Raw genomic sequence first — 13,127 nt, forward strand, 5'->3', positions numbered from 1 at the left:
AGGAATATAAACAAACCAGTTATGCCCTCCGCAAAAATATCAGAGCAGCCAAATCCCAGTACGGGACAAGATTGAAGGACAGTTCAACACCACCGATTCTAGAAGCATTTGGCAGGGAATAAATATAATCACAGACTTCAAAGGGAATAAAACACAGCTGCCTCTCTACCTGATAAGCTTATCACCATCAATGGAGCACCGGTTGAGAGGGTCAGCAGCAAGTTCCTCTGTGTCCACATCACTGAGGAACTCAAATGGTCCGTCCACAATGAGGCCATTGTGAAGAAGGCTCACCAGTGCCTCTTCTTCCTGAGATGGCTGAGGAAGTTTGAAATTAACCACCACAACCTCACACAGTTCTACACCAGCACTGTAGAGAGCATCCTGACTGACTGCATCACCGCATGGTACGGCAACAGCACCGCTCTTAACCGCAAAGCCCTGCAAAGGGTGGTGCGAACTGCCAGAAACATCATCGGAGGTGAGTTTCCATCCCTCCAGGACATCTACGTATACCAGGTGGTGTGTGAAAAAAGCTAGGAGGATCATCAGAGACTCCAGCCACTTGAGCCATGGGCTGCTCTCACTGCTACCATCAGACAGGCGGTATCGCAGCATCAGGACCCACACCAGCCGACTCCATGACAGCTTCTTCCCCCAAGCAATCAGACATTTGATCTCTCATGATCAATATACATCAGCACTGCACTTTATTAATCTCACACTGGACTGTCATAAAATATATTCTCTCTTAACAACACATTGGCAACTGATTATCAACCGAGAGCCTGAATGTCAAAACAGCACAATACAACCTACTGTATATTTTATATATACTTTTTTTAATTGTATACTGTATATTCTGTATTGTGTTTATTGTATACTGTATATTGCATATTATTATTTTTATATTGTGTTGTGTGTAAATATGTGTATATTAGATTTTTGTGTATATTAGATTTATGTGTTGTAAATCTGATGTTTATTGTAAATTGGTATATGTCTCATCACTGTCATGACTGCTATGTTGCTCGGAACTGCACCCAAGACTTTTCAATTCTAAATTAAATTGTATGCAGTAAAAAGTACTATTTTCTTTCTTTGGAAATGTGATTAAGTACAAGTAAATACAAGTAATCAGTTTAAATTGCACTTGAGTAAAATACAAATTCCCCAAAATAATACATAAGTGTTTTAATGAAGTATAATAACTTTACACCTCTGGAGGTTTTGTTTTAAGGGGTAAACTTTAGATAAATCATCAGAATGCTCTTCCAAAACACTGCTGTTTCTCTTTCTTCGTTATACAAAACAGTCTTATATGTTATAGGTCATTTCAAGGATTTAAACAATAACCAAGGAATTAAATAACAAACTATTCCTGAAGCACTTCCGATATATTACCTGATCCTTTAAATAATGCACTGAGTCCATATTTTCCTGAAATAACATTAAATGTTTACCTTAAGTGTCTTACGGTGATGTGTTGTTGATACTGAGCATCTACGCGAGAAAGGTGATGAAATTGTATCTTAGTTTAGATGCTCACAACTGAGCATCTAAACTAAGATACAATTTCATCACCTTTCTCGCGTAGATGCTCAGCATCAACAACACATCACCATAACATCACAACATCACACCATAACACATCACATCACATCACAACTGAGCATCTAATCTTAGGGTATTTTGGATTGCTCCTGTTATAATCAATTAAGCCGTTCAGTGAAGCTCTATGTGTGACCCGTAGACAAGGGAAGGATATCTTTTTGTGTTCCTAATTTGTAAGTTGTTTAGGATAAAAGCGTCTGCAAAATTAATAAATGTAATAGCAGGGGTGTAAAGTAACGAATTACAAATATTCACGTTACTGTAATTAACTACTTTTTCCCAAGAATTGTACTTTTTTAAGTAATTTTTTATACTTTTACTTGCATTTTAAGTGCTGTAACTGTACTTTTACTATGCTATTTTCCCACCTTCTGTGTTCGCTACTTCGCTACACTGTCCCTAGGGAGAGGCTACTTTTATGCTGACTTATGTGATTTTTGGAGCTTCAAGATTTTGGCACCCATTCACTTGCATTGGATGGACCAAAAGTGCTGAAATGTTCTTCTAAAAATATTCATTTGTGTTCTGCTGATGAAAGAAAGTCATACACATCCGAGATGGCATAAAGGTGACTAAATAATGAGAGAATTTTCATTTTTATGTGAACTATCCTTTTAAAGCCCGATGTGGCCCCTGTACCAAGCAGCTCTACCGCCTCTATTGTGCCAAGTTACCCTGCTTTTTTAGTGTTTTTTTCTTGATGTTTTGAACATCTTTTATGCACAACAATAACTTTCTCAGTTGACATTAAGAGAAATTTATACCCTGAACGTAGACTGATTTTAATGTAATTGTTTCATGCATTATGATATTGAAAAAAAACTTTATTATCTTTTAATTTCTGTAATCATGTCGCCCTTTTATTTATTTATTTTTTTAAATCATATTCATGTAGTGTTTACAATATCATAAATAAGTTGTGGTGTTTTTACCCTTTAACAGAACACACTCCATGCGGTGTACACATCAACTTTAATTCTTCTTTTTCACATTACTTAACACAATTTCTCACTAGAGTCCCTAGTGGTGCAGTTCCACATTAATGGATAGTTAGCAATTACTATGAATTGAACATCAAGTATTGTATGCTTCTCAACACAACATCTCCCCCGTTACTCAAACATAATTTCTACTGTTTTAAGATCATTACCTTACCAAATCTTATTTCCTCAAACAACAACTTCAAGGCATTTCAAAGGAGCATAATGAAAGCTTCTAGTACACTTTTATCCTTTTAACATAACAGAATAACATTCATCAAACATTTCAGAATTCAGTGTACATTCAATGTTTTTTTGTTTTTTTTAGATAGGGCAGCGATCCGCCTACACCCTTTACATGTCCTCTTGGTCTGACTAATTTCTTTCTCTTCAGACACATTACTTCAACACATAGTCTTGAGTCCACAAAGGTGGTCGTCTCTGTCTTAAATCCCTATTCAAACTCACAGCAGTGTTCTCGATTGTACAGCCTCCTTCAGGTATTACATCCTGTGCAGAGGTTTCCTCTCTTTCTGGGCATAATGAAAGACGTGCTGAATTCCATCTTTTCCCATCACTTAAGAGGAAAGTACTCGGTCCTATTTGTTGTTGTACTGACAATGGATCAGTGAACCGGGCTTCTCCTTTTTTCACGTGAAAAGGCTTTCTCACTCTCACTTTATCTACAACCGCAATTTTAAGAAATTTAGATCCTCTTTTACGATCGGTATATTGTTTACTTTTGTTCTGTCTTTGTGTCACATGAGCTCTGACCTGAGTAAATTGATCAGGGCTATCCTCAGGCAGAAGAACATTCAGCTTCGTCCTCATAGGTCGGCCTCTCAAGAGCAGAAAAGGGGTCTCACCCATTGTAGCATGGGGTGTCGCTCGATAGCTCTTCAGCATGGTCAGGACTGCAGATTTCCAGGGCTTACGAGCCACTTCAGCTGCTTGAAGACACTCTTTAAGCACCCTGTTGAAACGTTCAATGGTCCCATTAGCCTGAGGGTGATAAACACTGGTCTTTATGTGCTTTATTCCCTGTGTTTTCACAAAATCAGCAAATTCAGATGAAGTGAACTGCGTCCCATTGTCTGTCGTGATGGTGCAGGGGTTTCCTTCTCGAGCAAAGATAGTGGTCAGAAATTTCAGAACGGTCTCTGTTGTTACTGATGAAGCAAAACCAACTTCTGGCCATTTGCTAAAATAGTCAATCAATGTTATTGCAAACTTACAGTCAGTAGTTCCCTTTTCGAACGGTCCTACTATATCAATAGCAACATGTTGAAATGGGCCTTTTGGGAACTCCACTGGCTGCATTGGAGCTGTAAATGTTTTGGCCGATTTATCACTGGCCTGGCAGGTCACACATGCGGATAGGATTGTGTGAACAAGATCGTCCATTCGCGGCCATCAATACAGCTCTCTCAGACGCTGTTTGGTTCGCACCAGCCCTTGATGTCCCTTGTGTGCCAGGTGGATAAGGCGTTCCCGCAGTGCAATAGGAACAATCAACCGATTCCCTCTGAAAATCAACTGAGATTCAACAGCCAACTCATGTCTAATCGGGAAGTATGGACGTAAGTCACTGGAGACAGACTTTTGCAGTTTGGGGCAACCTGTCTGAATTGTCTGACGTAACTGAGACAGCTCTGGACAGTCCTTGCATTCAGCTTTAAGGTCCACTAGCGGCAACGCAGTCAGGAAGGGCTGAATTTCTGCGATTTCAGAAATCAAATCCTGTTCAATGGATACAGTGGTGTCTGTGTGTCTCAATGGCATACGGGAGAGACAATCCGCCACACAGTTTTTACTACCTGGACGGTACTGTACATCATACTGGAAGCACAGGAAACTAGCAGACCAACGAGCTACCCTCATGCCTGCTCTATTCATGCCCTTTGTTGAGAGAAGGGTAGTAAGGGCCTGATGATCAGTTCTTAAGAGTGATGTCCCCACACATACGTTCTCCACATTTCCACCGCCCAAACACACACAAGCGCCTCCTTCTCCACAGTAGAATATTTCCTCTCAGATGGTGATAGCGTCCTGGATGCAAAGGCTACCACATGTTCGACACCATCAGGATGTAGCTGTGTCAGAACAGCACCAAGGCCATAATCTGAGGCATCTGTAGTAATGAATGTGGGAAGGGAAGGATCATAAATAGAAAGAACAGGGCTCTCCAGCAGCATTCTCTTAAGCATATTAAAGCTATTAACTGTCTCTTTACTCCACTGTAGTGGCGTTTTTGCATCAGCTCTGAGCATCTGCCTCAGCAGCTCAACCACAGTAGCGTAGTCTGGGAGAAATTTGTTGAACCATGAAGTGAGCCCTAGGAACGAACGTAAAGCTACCATATCTGTAGGTCGAGGTGCTTCTGAAATGGCAGTAAGGTGGTCTGGGCTGGGATGTAATCCTTCTTTAGAAATTACATGACACAGAAATGGAATGCTTTCTTGGTTGAAGGAGCTTTTATCAAAGATAATCTGCAAGCCAACCTCGTCTAGCCTTTGACAACCATCTTGGAGGTGCTTATCATGGGCCTCATTAGAATTACCATACACTATAATGTCATCTAAGTAATTCTTTACCCCTTCCAGCCCCTTTAGGACCGTTTGCATCATTTTTTGGAAGGCTGACGGCGCTGAAGCTAGTCCAAACGGAACCCGAGTGAAACGGAAAAGGCCTTCGTGCGTTATGAACTCAGTCAGGTTACGACTGTCAGGATGGAGAGGCAGCTGGTGGTAAGCAGAGCTCAGATCAATTTGACTGTAATGTGAAGCACCTGTAAGTTCTGTAAACAAATAAGGTAATGGGTAGCAATCCATAATCACACTCTTATTGGGTTCACGGAGATCTACACAGTTTAATGTGTCCATCACGCTTACGTACCACCACCAACGGACTAACCCATTCTGAAGCATCAACTGGTTCAATTATGCCCGCTGCAAGGAGACGATTGAGCTCAGTGGACACCTCCTTACGGATGCTGAGAGGTAAGCGTCTCAATTTTTGACGCACTGGTGTGACTGTTGCATTAACTTGCACTTTGTGGATGAATCCTTTCACACATCCAATGTGAGTAGCAGATACAGGTGATACTGTGTACACAGGGCTTGTGGAATACTGAGTTATATGAAGAGGTGCAGGTGAGATTCCACATTCATTGTCTATGTACCTTACTTTTCCGCTTACAATATCCAGGTTCAGCAGTCTTATTAAATCTAACCCTAGCAAGGGAGATCCTGCTGTCACTACATAAAAAGTAGCTGGCACTACATTGTCATTTGTTGATACACCCACTAATGCTGTTAAGCAGCCAATAACTGGTAGGTGCTCTTTTGCATAAGTGACAAGTTTAATTTTTGGCTTACTCAGGTTGCATTGTGAGAAGTGTTTCTTATACACATCTTCTGGAAACTGATGCGCCCGTATCTACAACCAGTTGTAACTTATGTTTCTGACCTCCTATTCACTTCACAGGTGATCTTATCATTGGCTGTAACAGCTTGTTTTACATTATCCACACAGAGTACAGTCACGTCTGTAACTACCACTTCTCTTACTTCACTCACTGCTGCTTTACACACTCTAGCAAAGTGTCCTTTTTTCCCACACTGTCTGCATGTCACTTTAGCAGCAGGGCAGTTTTTATCATTTGCCAGATGTTTGTCCGATCCGTTGCTGACCGGTCGTTGTTTGTTTTAAATCCTCCAATCGTCTCTGAGCAGCTTGAACGTGAACGTGCTTAGTTGGACATGCACCCTTTCCCCCTCTGCCATACTTAGTATCCATACTAATGGCTTGTACCGACTTCATGGCAGTAGCAGTGGAATTACAGAGTAACAACGCATTTTTAACAGCAGCTTCCACTTGACATGCAATTGTAATCGCTTTCTCTAGAGTGAGGTCGTCCTCCAACAGTAATTTGTCCTTTACTGCAGTCAACGACGCATTTGCGATCAACTGATCACGGAGCATTTCACTCTACATTTGCCCGAACGCACATGGGGCTGCTAACGCTCTTAAAGCAGCAACGTATTGCGTAACAGTCTCATCCGCTCTTTGCACTCGCTGTCTAAACGTGTGTTGGCATGCGACTATGTTAACTTTAGGCACAAAGTGTTTCTGAAGTGCAGCCATTGCTTCATCAAAAGTAGTACCTTGGTCGGGAGAGTATAAAAGTATAAAACAGGCGCTGGCCTTCCGTCCCCAAGCAATGCAGCAAGACTGCTCATCTGCGTCCCTCCAGCCATGCATCTCTGGTTGCCTGGATGACTATCATGTAATTATGGAAGATTTTCTGCAACGTTTCAAATGGAATTAGTGGCTCCCCACTAACAGGAAGAAATGGGGAACACACTCCATTGGGTGTACACATCAACTTTTATTCTCCTTTTTCACATTACTTAACACAATTTCTCACTAGAGTCCCTTGTGGTGCAGTTCCACATTAATGTGTTATAGTTAGCAATTACTATGAATTGAACATCAAGTATTGTATGCTTCTCAACACATCATAAGTGCAGGGCAAAATAATATAATTTATCTGCAGATCAAGACATCTTTCACAAGTGCCAACTCCCTTCCTGTACAGGTCTAACGGAAATGAGTGTGTGTGTGTGTGTGTGTGTGTGTGTGTGTGTGTGTGTGTGTGTGTGTGTGTGTGTGTGTACAAGTTTAACGTTCATTTTGGGCCTTAGTCAGAGTAGAGCCTTATGTAATTTTTGACGTCACTATAATGAAAGCAAGGCTAAGGGAAAGTACAATCTGTTCAAATTGGTGATGATTGTTCAGCTGATGAAACATTGAAAATACATCTTTGAAATTTTCATGGACAAAAAGTTATGGAACTTGTGAAATTGAGTTTTAGGAACTTTATACAGTGCATGCACAGTGTCAGTCCTTCACATTCTGCCGAACATCTCCATTTGTGTTCCACTTTAACACATATTTCACTTTGAAGTAATTAATGTCACACATTATTATGTTCATCAGAACATTGATGTCTCATGTAAGACTGAGTGTGCTGGTTGAAACAGAAATGAAATTGAGGAACTTTGTTTTCACAAGTACACTTACACAGCTCAATTTATCATTTTCTTTCTTTGGACAAATTTTATTTCTCACTGTGAGACAACTCTGTTGCAACCAAACCACTGAAATAAATTCAGTTTAGTTCTCCACATGATTAGAACTCACTATATTAATTTTCTTCTCCCACCTATGATGATACACTGATGATATTGCATTGTTCTGAAGTTTTTCATGAAAATGTGTATAGCAATCCTGCATTATGTTTCATCATCAGATAAATAAAACAGCAATTAAGAATTGCAACAACACAATATTAACTACAATAATCATCTACATAACAATAATCAATATTCAACAATAACTTACTCTGCAACAAATTCACGCAACCATGAGATAATATATATATACATTATTAAAAAACATTGTTATTGATTTATTTATTTTTATTCACGAGGGTAGGTGACAAGTAACATTGGCATTAATGCTTTTCCAACTTCAAGATTTTAAATAAAAATGTATATAATAAGGGAACGTGTATATTTTAGGTGTTGGTCTCTTAGCCAGTCACTGGTTACCATTTAATTTACATTTTTTTTCAACATTTTTAATGGCATCGCTTACAAAAAAAACCTAAACTTGCTGCAAAATTGCTGCAAATTTGCCACAAGTTTGATGTAAAGAAATTATAAATGAAGAATAAATGACCACAAGTTTCATTGTGCAATGTCGTTTTTCGTACCTGTAGGGCTGAGCTGCTGTCTGCATGTATTTGGTGCTTTCCAGTCGACTGTTTTTCTCATGCGACTCAAGCAGCCACTGCATGTAGAAAAGGAGGAAGTTATCTGCATGTGGCGTGTGATTATCTGCATGTGCCCTGTGATTTGACAAGTTATTGTTGGATTACTGTAGTCACACTAGCAAGCCGTTGCATGAAAGTGAAACTGTTTCTGTATATGTGATAAACATCATGAATAATTCCTGTCTGTTAGTTTAGTTACAGTGACAACACGTGATGTTGACAAAAAATGGCCTCACAAACTTCCGCATACAAAATACTGACATGATGCTGTTTAAACAATCTAAATCTAAATCTACAGTAAACTTAATCTAAAACTACTGATAAAACAGATTATTTTGGATATAAATTCATTTTTAATTAATTACCTTTTTTAAAACAAATCTGTATCACTTTAGCATGTATGTTCACAACTTGCAGGTCTAGCTAAAACATTTGTATCATGTGACCAAATCAACAGAGATATTTCCAACAAGTTTTTTGACACAAGATCTCTGCCAGAAAGCAACTGAGCAAAGGAAAAATAGCCAATGTATAGTATCAAGGGTTTGTTCTTAGTTTAGGCTTTGCATTCTTGCTTAACCCTTAAACGCATACCTCGGGTCTTTAGACAGGGTCTTCATATTACATAATATACATGCAATTTCTTACTAAAAATGGTGCTGTTGTTTCAGTGATTGACTTGATATACATCTGACATTGCAAAATTAATTAATCCTGTTCTTGATATGGCCCTGATTTGTTGCATTATCTCTTTAAATTCTGAAAAATAACTCATCAAAATATGTATATATATATATATATATATATATATATATATAAAGGGAGGGAATCATGCCTCTGTTCATTCAGGTTTTGCACTGAGGAGCCGAGAATAAGGTTTGGCCATTGCAGTGGCTCGGTTCAGTGTCGTGGCCAGGGAGATAACATGTCTCTTTCCTTCCATCAGGGAACGGAGGTTACAACAGTAACCTAGATGTTCCCCATCTGTCGCTAACTTCGACGTTGTGTCGAGTGAAGCGACACTAGGGGTCCCTATTCAGTTATGCTATATGCTGAACGTGTATGTGCGCTGCTGAAGCAGGTGCGGGCAGGCAGTTGCATGCCAAAGCAACAGGCTGTGTCAGACTGCATGTACCCTTCCCCAACGGCCCATAAAATCATCATAAACTTTTTAGGTTCCCGGCATCCCGAAGGGGGAACAAAGTGACGTGCCAAGCATGGGCGCAGACCGCGCCAGCCGTGCCTTTTCTCTCTCTATGTTTCTCACACAGAGTTAAAGCGGCTGGGGCCATCTTAACACTGTGACACGCATCGGGGAAGGTGTTCTCTCCTATTCTTTCAGGGGGAAAAACCCCGCGGAGACCACCACCTGCCCAGGCTGGGGTGAGGTAAACAGTGGTAAATACGTCACATGGGTTTTCAGGCCACATGTGGAAATGGAGCGGTGGTGGATCCTACCTGCTGATAGGGAGGAGTTGCTACAAACATGGCGACCGGGGGGAGGGGCCACAGAAAATACACACTGGGGGATTAATCCACAAGGGCCCATCCTGTGGCGCACCTATTCCAGTACAGAGTCATTTTTATTACCCGTAGTGGGTCTGGTTGGGGAATTCCTCCGCTGAATTTGCGGACCAGAGGGCTAGGGAGGAAGAACATCCAGGGAGCGCGAATCTAGTGGACTCCCCTGGGGGAAAAGAGTGTACGTGATCACCTCAGTGGAGGGAAAAGGCGCTATGTGCAAGCGGAACACCCGGTCAGACGTTCCGCATTCCCGAGTTCTATGTGCTCAGACCTGAGAGAACACGGGATGAGACCAACTCAACCCTGAGATTGTAAAATCTCTTAAAGGTATTGGGTGTTGCCCAGCCCACTGCTCTGCAGATATCTTCTAGGGAGGTGCCATTGGCCAGTGCCCACGAGGATGTCACACTTCTCGTCGAGTGTGCTCGAACCCGCAAGGGGCGAGAACGGCCTGGGTGTGATAGGCCAAAGCGATGCCATCAACAACCCAGTGGGAAAGCCTCTGTTTGGAGACAGCGTTCCCTTTCCGCTGTCCACCAAAGCAGACAAAGAGCTGCTCAGAACATCTAAAGCTCTGTGAGTGGGAGTCACTGCTGGCTCCAACAGAGGAGATGGTGGGCAAGTTGTGACATATAATAAGAGTGCACGCCACCTTGTCGATTTATGTACGCTATCATAGCGGTGCTGTCTGAGCGAATCAAGACGTGCTTGCCCCATATTAGCAGGAGAAACCTCCACAGGACAAGGATTACAGCCAGCAACTCTAGGCAGTTGATGTGCCAACCCAGCAGGGGCCCCATCCAGGAGTGCCCATTGCACACGGCGCCCCAACACTGTTTGGATGCTGTTGTGACAAGAACGCGTCGGGACACCTGCTGTAGGGGTGTCATCGAAGTAGTTGAGTAAGCGGATGCCAACTTCCCTTAATGGGGCAAGGGCTGCCTCTGCGACCTTCATGAAGACCGGATGGGACAGGGACATGCCGATGGGTAGGACCTTGTAATGATACGCCTGGCCGTTGAACACGAACCATAGGAAGGGTCGTGTCAAGGCAAGATAGAGACGCGTCCTTCAGGTCTACCATTGCAAACCAATCTTGATGCCATTAGAATGTTAGAATGTGTCATTGCGTGAAGGCCCGGTTGAAAATTCGCAAGTCGTAAGCCACTGCCTTTCTTGGGTACGATGAAGTAAGGGCTTTAGAAACCCTTCTTCATCTCGGCTGAAGGGACAGGCTCTATCACGTCTTTGAGTAAGATGGTTGTGATCTCCGCGCCTAGGGTGTTGGCATCTTCGCCGTGCACCGAGGTAAAGCAGATGCAGCCGAAAAGGGGTGGGAGCCTGGCAAACTTAATCGCATAGCCAAGGGGACGATCGATTTTGACGTACCTGGAGAGGCTACACAGCGGGCGGAGCAGGTAATGTGGCATCAGGAGGCAAAAGCGCGTGCTGAGAGAAGACTCGTAGCTTGTTCTGCACACAGGTTAGTGACTGAGGAGGAGGTCCCGTGTAGGCGTCCTCTAGACTCGTCAGAACCGGCCGGCGGGGGGCAGCAGTTGTGGGTCTGGAGGCGAGAGGTCCACATCCAGGGTGCCGGTATTGCTGAAGTGTGGCACCGGGTTGCCGTGAGAATGGCATTTGCCGGTCAGATGACACAGGAAACAATAAAATTGCTTTTTTATTGAGAATATGGGTACTGCAGTCCAAAGCGGGTGTGACAAAGTAAATCACTTTAAATAAGGATTCTTCTCCTGGCCCTCCACAGGAGGACGGAGTGATCTCCAGAGCAAATGTCTTGTTCCCTGGATCGTCCGTCTCAGGAATGCTTGGGAGCCTTCCAGGTCCATGATGTGGGAAATGGCCTCCATCTGTTTCTTCACTGCTGAGAACTGCTGAGCATTGACGTCAACAGTATCGCCGAATAGACCAAGCTAGGAGACGGTGCCGTTGAGAAAGCTAGCTTTGTCTACTTACCGCATCTGATAAGGTTCAGCCAAAGATGACTTTCCTGGAGCCCGCCCGAGTGTCCACGCTGTGACCTTCGTGACCCGGAGGGTGAGGTCGTCGCCGAGCGCATTTCCTGCAACACATCAGGGTCAGGACTACCCAAGTGCAGATCTTTGAGTGCCTTGGCCTGGTGAACCTGGAGGGCCATGGCATGCAGGGCAGAGGCGGCCTGTCCAATGGAGCTGTAGGCTTAGGTGGTCAGTGACGATGTCATCCTACAGGCCTTGGAGGGGAGCACCGGGCAATCCCACCAGGTGGTGGCATTCTTGGGGCACAGGTGGATTGCAACCGCTCTGTCAATCTGGGGGACCTCCGAGTACCTGTGTGCCGCCCCGCCGTCGAGGGTAGTGAGAGCGGATGTGAGCGCCTCCATCGCCAGCCGGATCATCCTCAATACCTTGGGAAGAAGGGGGGCAGCTTGAGTGGCATTCCTCTTTAAGAAGGAAAGCCGCAACGTTGCCATGGTTAGGTTTTCGCAGTGAGAACACGAACCATCCACAAATGCAGCCTCAGTGTGATTGCGGCCCAGACACACGAGGCCGCATCTGTGACCATCAGCAGCAGAGAGAAATCGACCGCATCCAGGAACTACACAGGGGCAGAAGGGCATCTTTCTAAAGAGGCGTCCTGAAAAGGATGTTTAACGGCAGCTGTGTATTGCGCTTTTAGAGAAAATAAGCTCTTTTAATAAAATGCTATTTAAAATAGCCAGTTTAAAAACACCAGCATGTCAGAGTGTGCACCTTCTCTCTATAGGCTGTACTATCATTGTCAGTGATCAGACCTAACACCGTGGTATCATCAGCGAACTTGATGTGGCATTGGAGCTATGTGTTGCCACACAGTCATGTGTGTACAGGGAGTACAGGAGTGGGATGAGAACACAGCCCTGCAGAGCTCAAGTGTTGTGGGTTAGTGAGGAGGAGATGTTGCTGCCCATTCTGACCACCTGGCGTCTGCTTGACAGGAAGTCCATGATACAGCTGATGTAGGTTTTCAATTAAATTCAAAATGGCATACAGGAAGTATGGCTAGTTGTGGCAAATTGAGTATCAGTGTACTCAGCATGACTCAGTGTACTCAGGTAGCTCAATGAGTATTGATGCTGACTACCACCCCTGGAGTCACGTGTTCGAATCCAGGGTGTGCTGAGTGACTCTCCT

At 43.3% G+C, this 13,127-nt stretch overlaps 1 protein-coding gene across 4 annotated transcripts in view; it reads right to left on the reverse strand.

The window, feature by feature from the left end:
* Positions 1-13,127, reverse strand: part of p2ry10 (P2Y receptor family member 10) — a 67,487-nt gene that overhangs the window by 21,744 nt on the left and 32,616 nt on the right. For 2 of the 4 annotated variants that reach the window (XM_052088955.1, XM_052088956.1), the window contains exon 2: positions 8,374-8,450. The exons of 1 other annotated variant lie outside the window; for it this stretch is intronic. The gene's annotated coding sequence lies outside the window, so the exon portion shown is untranslated. Of the gene's footprint in view, positions 1-8,373; positions 8,502-13,127 lie in introns of those variants that run through there. One more of the 4 variants, XM_052088954.1, reaches the window with a different exon arrangement.

This window comes from Xyrauchen texanus, chromosome 23, assembly GCF_025860055.1.
Source record: "Xyrauchen texanus isolate HMW12.3.18 chromosome 23, RBS_HiC_50CHRs, whole genome shotgun sequence".
NCBI classification, from domain to species: domain Eukaryota; kingdom Metazoa; phylum Chordata; class Actinopteri; order Cypriniformes; family Catostomidae; genus Xyrauchen; species Xyrauchen texanus.